Here is an 11,975-nt window from a genome sequence, read left to right as displayed (position 1 = left end):
ATGCCTGTGAGCGGTAAGGGGTAGATCTGGGGCCGCTGGTTTGTCCTGAACCCTAATTTCATCCCTTGGACAAGGGCGAACTAGACCCATGAAAAGGTTGCCCTGGGCCCTGGAAGAGAAGGTGAAGCATCCTACCTGGTCTCTGTCGACATCTAGCGGCCATTGGGGCATAGGACACCCAAGACGGGTGTGAAGTGGGGAGAACAGGAGAACAGAGCAGGGGTTCTTCACTTCGGGGTGCAGGGGACGGGCAGGAGCCTCTGTGAAAACTACCCCCTGGAGTCATATTTGAAAACAGTGCTGGTGCATTTCCCCATAGCTGTCATCAGGTTCGCTGTGGGTTTTGTGACATGTACAATTTTAGAAACCACAGCTGGAGGGTCAGGAAGTGGTGTCCCAGAGAGAAGCTGGCTCTGGGTTGAAGGCCCATCTACTGTGTCCTCACCCTGGTGGGCGGAGAAGGCACCGACAAAGCCTCAGCTTTGTGCTCTCTCCTCACAAGGCACGGTGCTGGGTGGGACTCTACCACTAGGAACTTCTTAATGGCAATTAGATCCTCAGAGGACAGGGACAGGTCTTCCCTGACAGAGGCCACTTGGGGCCCCTCACCTTTTCTAGGTCCGGAAACCCCTGGATCCTTTCTTCTGCTTGGCAGCCTCATCTCCTCTAAGGCCAAGCTGGTCCCAGCATGCTCTCCTTCCCTACCTTTGGTGTAAGACCTGGACTCTGCCTCCTCCCTTCTCTGTAGCTGCCACCTCCCATTTTACCCTTTGGGTTCCCCTCCACACTCCGAAGAATGGCTGCAGAGGGGTCCACGGTTCCCCACTGCAGCTCCTCTTTTCTTGGGCCCCATATGGCAGGCAGATAGAGAAGTCAAGGGCTTCACTCTGCATCAGGTAGGGAAACATTCAGGACCCACGCAACAGGACTACCACACACAGGAGCCAGAAACAGCAAAGAACCTTCCAGAAGTCTCAAAGTTACCATTGCTGTTCTACAGATTCCTTCTCCCTCTGGGTCACTATTGACACCTGCAGGCCCACTTGGGCTCCTACCCTCTGCTGTCTTCTCTGAGGGTTGGCTCACCATACCTTCCTTGCTTTAGTTTGCTATTTTGAAGCATGACTGTGGCCTGGCCAGGCTATCCAGACAAGAAACTAACTGGGTGCCATGTGTGTCCAGTATACAGTAGTTGTCTCCAGTTTGGATGGGAGAAGAAGACTTCAGCAGCTCACAAGAATAGGTGGAGAAGACTCAAAATTGTTGATGAAATTAAGAAAGTAATCAGAGGCACGGGGCAGGAGGCAGAAAGCAGGCATTAGGTTGATGGTTATCTCCTGGAGAAAGTTTTTTTTTTTTTTAAATACTGATTAGGGTTTCAACCTAAACATCAAATTAAAATTTTGGTGTATGGAATATAGGCTTTGGTGTGTGTGTTTTTTTCCCAAAGGCTCCCTGTGTGATTTGAAGGAGTTTCCAGGGGTGAAAACATGGCACTAGGTGATCATGAAGTCAATTCAAGGAGCAAGAGAGAGGTCTGGTAAGGAAGTTGGTGAGGGTCAGTCAGGGTGTCCTGAAGACATTGACCTAGACCCGAAATATCATGACAGTGCAATGGATGGAGCTATGGCTCTGCGGAACCCTTCTCAGAAGCCCTTCTATAATGCTTGTCCCCCGGACACCCTAATATAGAAATTGAGAGGGTCAATAATAAGTGTGATAATTGGGGACTAGAAGCCTCCTTGGTACATGGAAGCCTCCAAGACCATCTGTTGGCCCATACACTGTCCAGTTATTCACAAGAATATCTCTCATATGACGAAAACACAGAATGTCTTAAATGCTAGCAGGACACGGGAGTAATTAAAATGGCTGTACATAGACTACCACAGAATAGGATGAAATCACTGTATTATTTCTCATCTTATTACCAAGAAATGTGTGAATCAGTCATTCATATCTTCCCCATTGCACCTGTTTCCAGTGCCTGAAGTTCAGCCTTTTCTTTACCTTCTTACTGCTTCTACTTCATTCCATCCCAAACCTAGACTGAAGTGCCTACATCATCCGTCTTCCTTTGTAAACAAACACACACACTATTTTACTACCAGTTGATGTGCAAAACAATTTTCCTAATGCCTGTTCTCCAATCCTCAAGCCATTCATGAGCCTCCCTATGCCTCACTCTCACTTTGCCAAATCTCTGCCGCCCTCACTTTGTCTCTGATACCCATCCCATTCCTCATCCTATATCATACCACTGTTTTAAAGACATTACCAAGTAAGGTGTAAACTAGATATCCCAGAACCTGACACTGAAGCCACTTATAGTCTTCAGTATCTGTCTCACCCCATACCCACCAAGCCCCTCAGCTTTTGTGATGTCATTTATTTTTAATAAACTTTTAATTTCAGAATAGATTTCTATTTACAGAAAAGTTGCAAAGGCAATACAGAGTTCATGTATCCCCTACACCCAGTTTCTTCTATTATTAACATCTTTTATTAGTGCGGTGCATTTGTCCCATTAAGGAACTGATACTGATACATCATATTCACTGAGGTCCATAGTTTCTTCAGATCTCCTTAGTTTTTACCTTAAGTCCTTTTGTTGTTATTGTTCCAGGATCCATCCAGGATACCATTACATTTAGTTGTCATGTCTTCTTGGGCTCCTCTGTGCTGTGAGTTTCTCAGACTTCTCTTGTTTTTGATGACTTCTCAAAACTATCAAGTTTTGAAAAATACTGGTTAGATATTTTGTGTAATGCCCCTATATTAGGGTTTTTCTGTTGCTATTTTCACAATTAAACTGGGGTTATAGATTTTGAGGAAGAAGATCATGGAGGTCAAGGGCCATGTTCATCACATCAAGAATATATACTGGAATATATACTGTTAACATAACTTAGTGTTGAAGTTAACCTTGATCACCTGGCTGAGGTAGTGTTTGTCAGGTTTCTCCTCTATAAAATGTTTTCCTTTCTCTTATACTGTGCTCTTCAGAAGGAAGTCACTATGATCAGCTCACATTTATGTTAGCAGAGAATTATACTCTCCCTTCTGGAAGTCTGAGTAACTTAGTGTTTCCATGGGATATTTGTCTCTTTTCCTTCATTTGTTCATTCAGTCATTTATTTATATCAGTGTGGACTCATGGATATATTTATTTTGTACATTGAGTTATAATCAAATACTACAACAATTTTGTTGTTGAAATTGTTCCAACATTGGCCATTGGGAGCCCTATCTGCTGGCCCTTATGTCCCGTTGACAACTCCTATCAATGGAATTTTGGGGGTGCACTTTCTTACTTTGTCACTGGAAGATGCTCCAAGTTCATCTTGTATATTTCTTGTCCCAGTCCTAAAATCAGCCACTTCTCGAGGGAGCCCTCGTTGTTGTTATTGGAGAATTGTATTAAAAACCAAGATCGACGCCCCGGGTGTCATTGGTACTGGACTGCTCACATAATTTTTTTAAACAAGTAATGTGCAGTGCAGATATCTCTGAACCTGACCTCAAACCATCCCTGACCCTCCATCTATTCTGCAATCTCATTCCAGCATAGGCCCCAAACCTATCCCTTATGTAAAGTCAGTGCTTTATACTACTAAATAATATAGGAAACAAACATTGCTGAAAGTTATTCCATCATTCTCTGATTATATGTAAAAATTTTTATAGTTCATAGCCAACTAGACATCTATCCTTATCACTTCTTCCATGACTCCATCCTACCTATACTATGTATATTTTTCTGATGAAGTAATCTGTATTCATCCTTAGCACATTTCCTTATCCTATCACTTTTTTCATCTTTCTCATCCACTGCTGACTTGACTTCTATCCCTGATGCGAATCCAGTGCCTTAATATATGTAAAATCAGTATTTTTAATGATCAATTATATGGAAAACAGACATTCCCCAAATTTCACAAAATTCCATATCCATCCCATTCCTAACTCTTATCATAACACTCATATAATAATCATGATAACAAAGATGTTGTTTTATGAGTAGCTAATCTGAAAAATGGGCATAAATAATGCTCAACCCATCACTGACAGTTACTTGATCCCTTACTGCTACCAAGCCCCCTTTCGGTTATAGATTACTCTTGTACAATGTCCAAGTAGTATTCAAAACAGCCATCCCTGATTTCATCCCATTACTGACCCTGATACCATCTTTAATTTTCACAAGTATTTGACATATACCTGCTCCATTGTTCCCTGTGATACCTGTGATTGTGTGATAAGCAAGTTATATGGGAAGGAAATACCCTTAATTTTGAATCCATCCCTAACCATTATCCTATTTTACGTCACTCATTTTACTATTAGTAATTTTATAAACAGAAAACTCTGATCCTTATTCACACCATTGACAGCTGCTGTGTAATTCTTCCATTTAAGTAAAACCAATACTTTGTCTGACTACATCCATCACTAACTCTTACATCACACCTGCCACTCAGTCTTCCTAATCTTCATATCATCCCTGATACATGCTATTCCATGTCTCATATAAATTCCCAATTTTAGAAAATTAGCAACTAACACAAAGACAACTGATTCTTGTATACCTGTTGCTGACTTCACCCTAGTCCCCCACCTCATCTGTTACTATAAATAAAATCACCATAGTTTTAAAAGTTACGTATCACTTGACACAAGCATGCCTGACCCTTACCACATCTCTAAAACAAAATTTTCTTCTATTCTCTGCAAAAATCACTTTTTAAAATTAGCAAGGAAAATACAAAGTCGTCTTCTTCAGCCCTTATTCCATTGCTGACCCATTCTCCTTTTCTGACACTCTTTGTAGTTATTTATCACATCACTCCACTGATAAAAACCCTCAATCTCATCCTTACCTATTGAAGTCTTCTACAACACACCGTATCCTATTTAACAATTACTATTCTTGATTACCAAGCAGTTTGAAAAGTCACTCTTGATACACAACTAATCCCAGACCTTCACTCTAACCCTGATCCTCTTAACTTGGAATATTATTTGTTTTTAAAAATAGAAATAAATGTATGAAAAAGAAATCTCTCATTCGGTGAAAAATCCTGATATCATTAACCGAGCAATATGTGTCATCGTTCAGAGGCTAAAAGGGTGATTGTAGCACTGAGCCTGTTAAATGAATGGACATGAATAGACAATTTCACTTATGAAATGGTCAATTGCAGCCACTGGAGTCAAAGGTGGCCCTTTCTGTAGAGTTCTCTTGGCATTGGTGGTCACTGGTGGATATAATTTAGCTCCATAAATGTGAATCCAAAAAAAAGAAAGCAGATCATTCTGGGAGAATGAGGTTAGTGTTAATGAATGTGGATCTGTGTGTGTGTGTGTGTGTGTGTGTGTGTGTGTGTGTGAGTGTGAGTGTGTGAGTGGGGCGGGGTATGGGGGGGAGTTCATCTCTTTTTTATTATTTTGTGGAGTTTTTGTTTTTTGTTTAGTTGAAGTATAGTTGGTCTTGATTTCAAGTGTACACCTCTTTCTTTTCTCCTTCTTTCTCCTCCCCTCTTCTCCAGTTACCTTCTCTGTAACTGCCATTTCTGTCTTTTATGGTTCTTCACCTTTATTTTCCAAAACCTGGAAGCAGAAGGAGGATAGTATAAAAGCCACTCACCAGTCCTCCCTTCCCTAGTACCCTGGATGACCAGATCCCAGACAACTCTTCTCAAATAAACAACTATTGATCATGCTGGGAGACATTCAGGGCATAGCAGGGCTATCACTTGCAGAAACAAGAGATATAAAAGAACCTGACAGAGTTCTCAAAATCCACACCCTGGTTCTGTAGTTCCTGGCTGCATTTTGACTCCATGATAGTCCCTGAACCAAGATCCCAGTGGTCTCTTGCATTCTCCTTTGTTTTCCTGTCCTATCAGCTTGCTGTCTTTTCAGAGTGAATACTTAAAGGTAGAAAGTAGTTAGAACTCCAGTAGGTGCCCCCTTGATTCTGTGTGACAGTGATCTGAGAGGCCTTTCAGAAAGTGTAACTACCTACCCCCAATTCACTAGGCCTCTGCCTGTCGTTCAGGAATGAATTCTGTTGGTTTCATATATCATAGATGAGGTTATAACTTATGTCTAGAGGTCATTCTCCTATACTCCTGGCACCTGGCCGAACATAAATACTAGTCTGGACCATCAATTTGAAGCAGAGGTGCACATTTAACCATAAAATGCTCTTTCTCTAAGTAGGAAACAAGGCGGGTGAAGATATATTCAGTCCTAGATGCAGGGGACAGCATAGTCTTTCTGTAAGGGCCAGATAGTAAATAATTTAAGCTTTGCAGACCACATATGATCTCTATCCCATATGTTTTAAACAACTTTATTTATTTTTTTAATAGTTTATTGTCAAATTGGTTTCCATATAACACCCAGTGCTCTTCCCCACAAGTGCCTCCTCCATCACCACCACTTCCCTTCCCCTCCTCCTCCGCCTTCAACCCTCGGTTTTCAGTATTCAATAGTCTCTCAGATTTTGTGTCCCTTTCTCTCCCCAACTCTCAAATTTAAAAACTATTCATTGCTTTCAGACCTTATAGATACAGGTCACTGGTCTGATTAATTTGGTGGACCATACTTTTCCAACCCCTGTTTAGAGAGTCTGTCTTATCTCATAAATCCATCAAGGTCCTCTACCATTTTGTGGGCTATCCATAGTACCAATATAGGTTTATGATGAGTTTACCTTCCCTGACTACCTGAAAAGGAATCCGGAATTGGGTTTGTGTATAGTGTGAGAGAGGAATAAAATTTCATTTGTACACATGGATCCTCAGTAATTCCAAGACCACTTTTTGAAAAGGCAGTCATTTCCCGACAGATTTGAAATGCTACCACGGTCATATATTACATGTCTCAGTCAGAGAGCTCTGACAGAGGCTACAAGACAATGGAATATCCTCTCAAAAGTGTTGGTGGGGAAAAAAATCAATTCAGAATTCTATTATCTATTGAAAATATTCTTCACAGATAAAGGTGAAATAAATGTTTTCAGACAAAATGAAACTAGGATTATTTGTCATAAGTACACATGCACTAAAATAAATGCTGTAGGACATTCTTCAGGCTGAGAAAAAATGACACCAGGAGGTTACACAGATTTTCAGAAACTAATAAAGAACATCAGAAAATTTTGATATATGGGTAAATACATGAAACTGTATTTCCACTTAGCTCCTTTAAGATACATATGCATGATTAAAGCAAAAATTCCAACATTATTTCGTGGGGTTTATAATGCATGTAGATGAAATACCTATGATAACCATAGCATTAAAGGACACGGGGAATGGTAAATGGACCATTATTGTTGTAAGGATTCTCTATTCTACATGAAATGGATAAATTTGGACTGTAGGTACATTATGAAAAGTTAAGGATACATATTATAATTTCATTACTTTTTTCTATTGTTCACCTATTTTCTAATTTATTAATTTTTGCTTTATATTTATTATTTCCTTTCTTTTCTTTACATTGGGGTTAGTCTGCTCTTGCTTTTTGAAATCCTTAAGATGGAAGCTTCAATCACTGGTTTTAAAACATTCTACTTTTCTAATATAACCATTTAGAGCTATACATTTATACCTATGTATTGCTTTAACTACATCTCACAAATTTGGATATATTTTCATTATTTTCAGCTCAAAATGTTTAAAAATTCCATTGTGTTTCATTTTTTTAACCCATGAGTTACTTGGAAATGGGTTGTGTAATTTCAAAATATTTGGATATTTTTCATGTATTTTTGTTTTTTTATTTCTAATTTATTTTTATTGTCGTCAGAAAACATATTCTGAATAACTTCAATCCTTTCAAAATTTGTGGACACTTGTTTTTGTTCTCAAAAAATTGTGTTTATTGGTAATTATTCCATGTGCATTTAAAGAGAACATGGATTTTTCCCACTGTTCTGTGGGTGTTTCTATAAGTCAATTATATTGCTTTGGTTGATATTATTACTCAGACTCTTCTGTCCTTACTGATTTTTGTCTACTTTTTTTTTATAATTATTGAAAGAGGAGAATGAAATTGACAACTATAATTGTGGGTTTATACATTTCTTCCTTTAGTTCTGTTAGTATTTGTTTAATAATTTTGGAAACTCTGTTTTTGTCAAATATGTTTAACAATGTTCTATTTCCTTGATGAATTAAGCTTTTATTATTATGAAATATCCCTCCTCCTCTCTGATTATATGTTTTGTCCTGAAGTCTGCTTTTATGACATTGATATACCTACTTTGGCTTTCTTCTGATTAGTGTTTCTATGATAGAACTTTTCCATTTGTTAAATTTTAGTCTATCTGTGTTCTGCAGATTTAAAATATATTAAACATCATATTGATGGGTCTTCCTTACTTACCCATCCATATTGGCAAGTTCTGACTTTTAAATGTAACTGGAATTTAGTCCATTTATATTTAATATTCATATGCTTGGATTTGCATCTGTCATTTTGCAATCTTGTCTATTAATTTCATCTGGTATTGCTTCCACCTTTTGAATATTTTGTACCCTTTTTAATATTTCATCTTATTCCCTCTCTTGACTTATTATGTTCTACTGCCAAATATTTTACTAGTTTAGGTATAAAATAATGCAATAAACTTATCAGAGGATACTCCCTTACTCAAATATTCTGGTTTTATTTACAAACATATTACTGCTACGTTTTAAATGCTACAATGTATTGGTTATTTTTATTTTATGTAGTTAATTTCCTTTAGAGAAACTAAGAATACATAAGGCCTGTTTTATATTTACCCATAGATTTACTGTTTCCAGAACTCTTCATCTTTTCTTGTAGTCCAGTGTTTCCATATGTTATCATTAAACTTCAGCTTGAAGAACTTCCTTTAACATTTATTCTAGAGCAGGTCTGCCGGTGATGAATTCTATCAGCTTCTGATTGACTGAAGATGTTTTCATTTTGCCTTAACTTTTGAAGGCTATTTTTTTCTGGATAGAAAATTATAGACTGACAGATTTTTCTAATAGTAATTTTTAGATGGTATTCCTCTGACTACTTTGCATCAAATTTAATGAGAAATAATCTTTCATTCTTATAGCTGTCCTCCTCTGTAATCATTCTCTTTATTCAGTCTTTTTATTCAGTCTACTGTTAAGATTTTCTCTTTATCAGTGGTATTCAGGAATGTGACTGTGTTTTTCCTTATTTTAGTTTTCTCTGTGTTATTTGGGTTATTGAATCTGATAAATTAGTTTCTGCAAATTTTTTTCTGTCCTCTATTCTTGCCATTATTAGTTTGATATTACCCCAAAGGTCACAGAGACTTTTTACATCTTCTTAGCCTTATTTATCTTTGTACGTGAGATTGGATGATTATTGTTATGTTTCATATTCACTGACATTTTTTCTGCAGTGTTGAATATGCTATTCAGCATCCAGTGGATTTTTCATTTCATGTAATCTTTTAGAATTTTAGAATATCCATTTAGTACTACTAATTTTTAGTTTCTATTTGTTTATTTAATTTTTTGTTTTGCTCCCTTATTATTCAGATTTTCCTTGAAATCTTTTACCTTTTATAATCCTTGTTTGTTCATTCAATGTATTCGGCTATATCTGGGCCAGGTTCTATTGACTAATTTTTCTCTTGGATATGGGTCATATTCTCATGCTTCTATGTACATCTAAAGTTTTGGATTGTACACACACACACACACACACACACACACACACACTATTCCTATAAACACATAAGTGAATCTTCTTCAGACTTCATAAAGACTAAATTCCAATATCTATATCTCATACCATTGATTTAGAGGAGTAAATCAAATTATTGGATTTTTTAGATCAAACCTCTCAGTTTGTTAAGAAACAGAAAATTTTAAACTGCTTTCTCTACTTTATGACTGACTACAATCATAAACATATTTGGATTCTAAAGAGCGAATATGCACAAAACAAAGTATCTGGAAAGCTTCTAAGGAACTACTGCTAGGATCTACCTCTCAAGAATACAAGGTAGATTATATGTTAATTATATCTCAGCAGAACTGGGAGGCAAAAAGAATACAAAGTAGAACCTATATGTTTTAATTAGGCCTGTGTCAAAGATTGAAATTTCCAGGGCACCTGGGTGGCTCAGTCGGTTGAGCATTGGACTCTTGACTTTGGCTCAGGTTATGATTCCAGGATTGTGGGCTCCGTGCTGAGCAGGGAACCTGCTTGAGATTCTCTCTCTGTCCCTCTGCCCTCTCGACTGCTTGTGCAGGTTCTCGCTCTAAAATAAAAATTTTAAAAATACTTTGTAAAAAATGTTTGAAATTTTGTAAACAGGTAAGTGTTGCTTTTGAAATTGACAGAAGCAAGAAAAATGGTCTTAATATAAATTTGATGACACTGGAAGTTATAAAGGATCATTCCTTGCAAGATGCTATTTTATTTTATAAAAATAGGCATAGTTCTGTGCATGCTAGAATGATTAAATGTCCTACCTTTAATAATCATGTATACAAAAGCTTTTGGCAAATTATTATTTAACGTAAAATCCAGTCTTCTTATGTATATTTAATAATATTTGAAGTCGCTTTACAATAAGACTTGAGAAATGCATGAAAAGTGGAAGAATTTCAAACCACAAGAAAATCCCATATATAGATCATGTCGGTTGAAATTTGTAGCAAAAAAACTCGAGTGTACAAGCATGGTAACACACACACGTGCACACACACAAATACAATGCATATAGAAGAAAGGACAGAATTAAATAGATTGAAGTATCAATTGAGTTTATGTCATTGAGAGTATTTTTTTTTCCCGTTTCATAATTGCTCAATTTATCATGTCTTTGCCAGATGCATATATTATCATTAGACTTTGATCAACAACAAAGGAAATTTTTGAGTATCCATTATCCAATGCTGAAGGAAGAAACAATGTCACAAAACTCCACCTACAGTACAACCACAATATAATTGAAGAAAATAATGATATGTCCATCTGTGGGTGAATGTATGTTTCAAGTACTTTGTGAGCAAATCAGGGGAGTTTACTGATGAAGAGTAGGCTACATTAATTTAATTTAATAATATCAGCTTTCATGAATGATTGTGCATCTTGTTTACAATCTTTGAACACATGTACCCATTAAGCTGTCCATAGTGGTTCCCTTGGGATAGCTCCATTTGGGAAGGAGTATTTCCAAATGTCTTTCTTCACAATGTCTACATTATATTATAATTCAATAGAACAAATATATACAGAAAAAATTATTAGTAACAACTTGCTGCACTGACCACATGACCTAAGGAATCTATATGTCTGAACATACACAACAGGATTGAAGATACAACCATATTTCACAAGTCCTTGTCTGTTTGAGATGGCATTACCTGTGGATTCCTTGCACTTCCTTATAAATGGCTGCTATAGTTCGACTTATTGTTAAGAATCGTGTCTAATTTTGAGAAATTCTAAACACAAAAGGCTACTCTCTTAAAAATACCAATATTTCAAAGAATGTTAATGACGTTTGGAAAGTACTCCAGTTATTAAGTGCAGAGAATATATTTGAATGCCAGCCATATGAAGGGATTTTAATTTTATATTTTACAAGTTATTAGTATATTGTACAAGTTAGAGGTGAGAATGACATTTTCAAAATCTTTATTCTTGTTGAGATTGAATTACCATTATTTTTGGCCTTATGGTTTCTCAGAATCTGAACAGTTTGCCAGCAGCAGATATGCCATAAATCTCTTGGATAATAAGGCCCTTCCAGCAAGAGAATAAGGAAATTCCAAGTTCTCCACATATATATGTATAGGAGCATATGAAAATTGTATCAAATAGTGATGAAGATTTTATTCAAAAAGACCTTAAGCATGCATTCAATTATGTTTAAAGAGAAACAAACACATCTTAGTACATTTGTATATATCCATCTATATGGGTACACATGTATAAAA

General features: G+C 36.9%; 1 long non-coding RNA gene across 1 annotated transcript in view; it reads right to left on the bottom strand.

The window, feature by feature from the left end:
- LOC115283872 overlaps positions 1-10,177 on the bottom strand; it is a 16,870-nt gene extending 6,693 nt beyond the window's left edge. The window contains exons 1-3 of the long non-coding RNA XR_003905080.1: positions 10,141-10,177; positions 5,554-5,610; positions 2,598-2,727 (exon numbers count right to left, since the gene is read on the bottom strand). This is a non-coding gene — a long non-coding RNA (uncharacterized LOC115283872). The remainder of the gene's footprint in view (positions 1-2,597; positions 2,728-5,553; positions 5,611-10,140) is intronic.
- Between the last annotated feature and the right edge of the window lie 1,798 nt (positions 10,178-11,975).

This window comes from Suricata suricatta, chromosome X (genome assembly GCF_006229205.1).
Source record: "Suricata suricatta isolate VVHF042 chromosome X, meerkat_22Aug2017_6uvM2_HiC, whole genome shotgun sequence".
Taxonomy (NCBI): Eukaryota; Metazoa; Chordata; class Mammalia; order Carnivora; family Herpestidae; genus Suricata; species Suricata suricatta.
The sequence above is the reverse complement of the archived record's forward strand: the minus strand, read 5'-3'. Positions and strand labels throughout refer to the sequence as shown.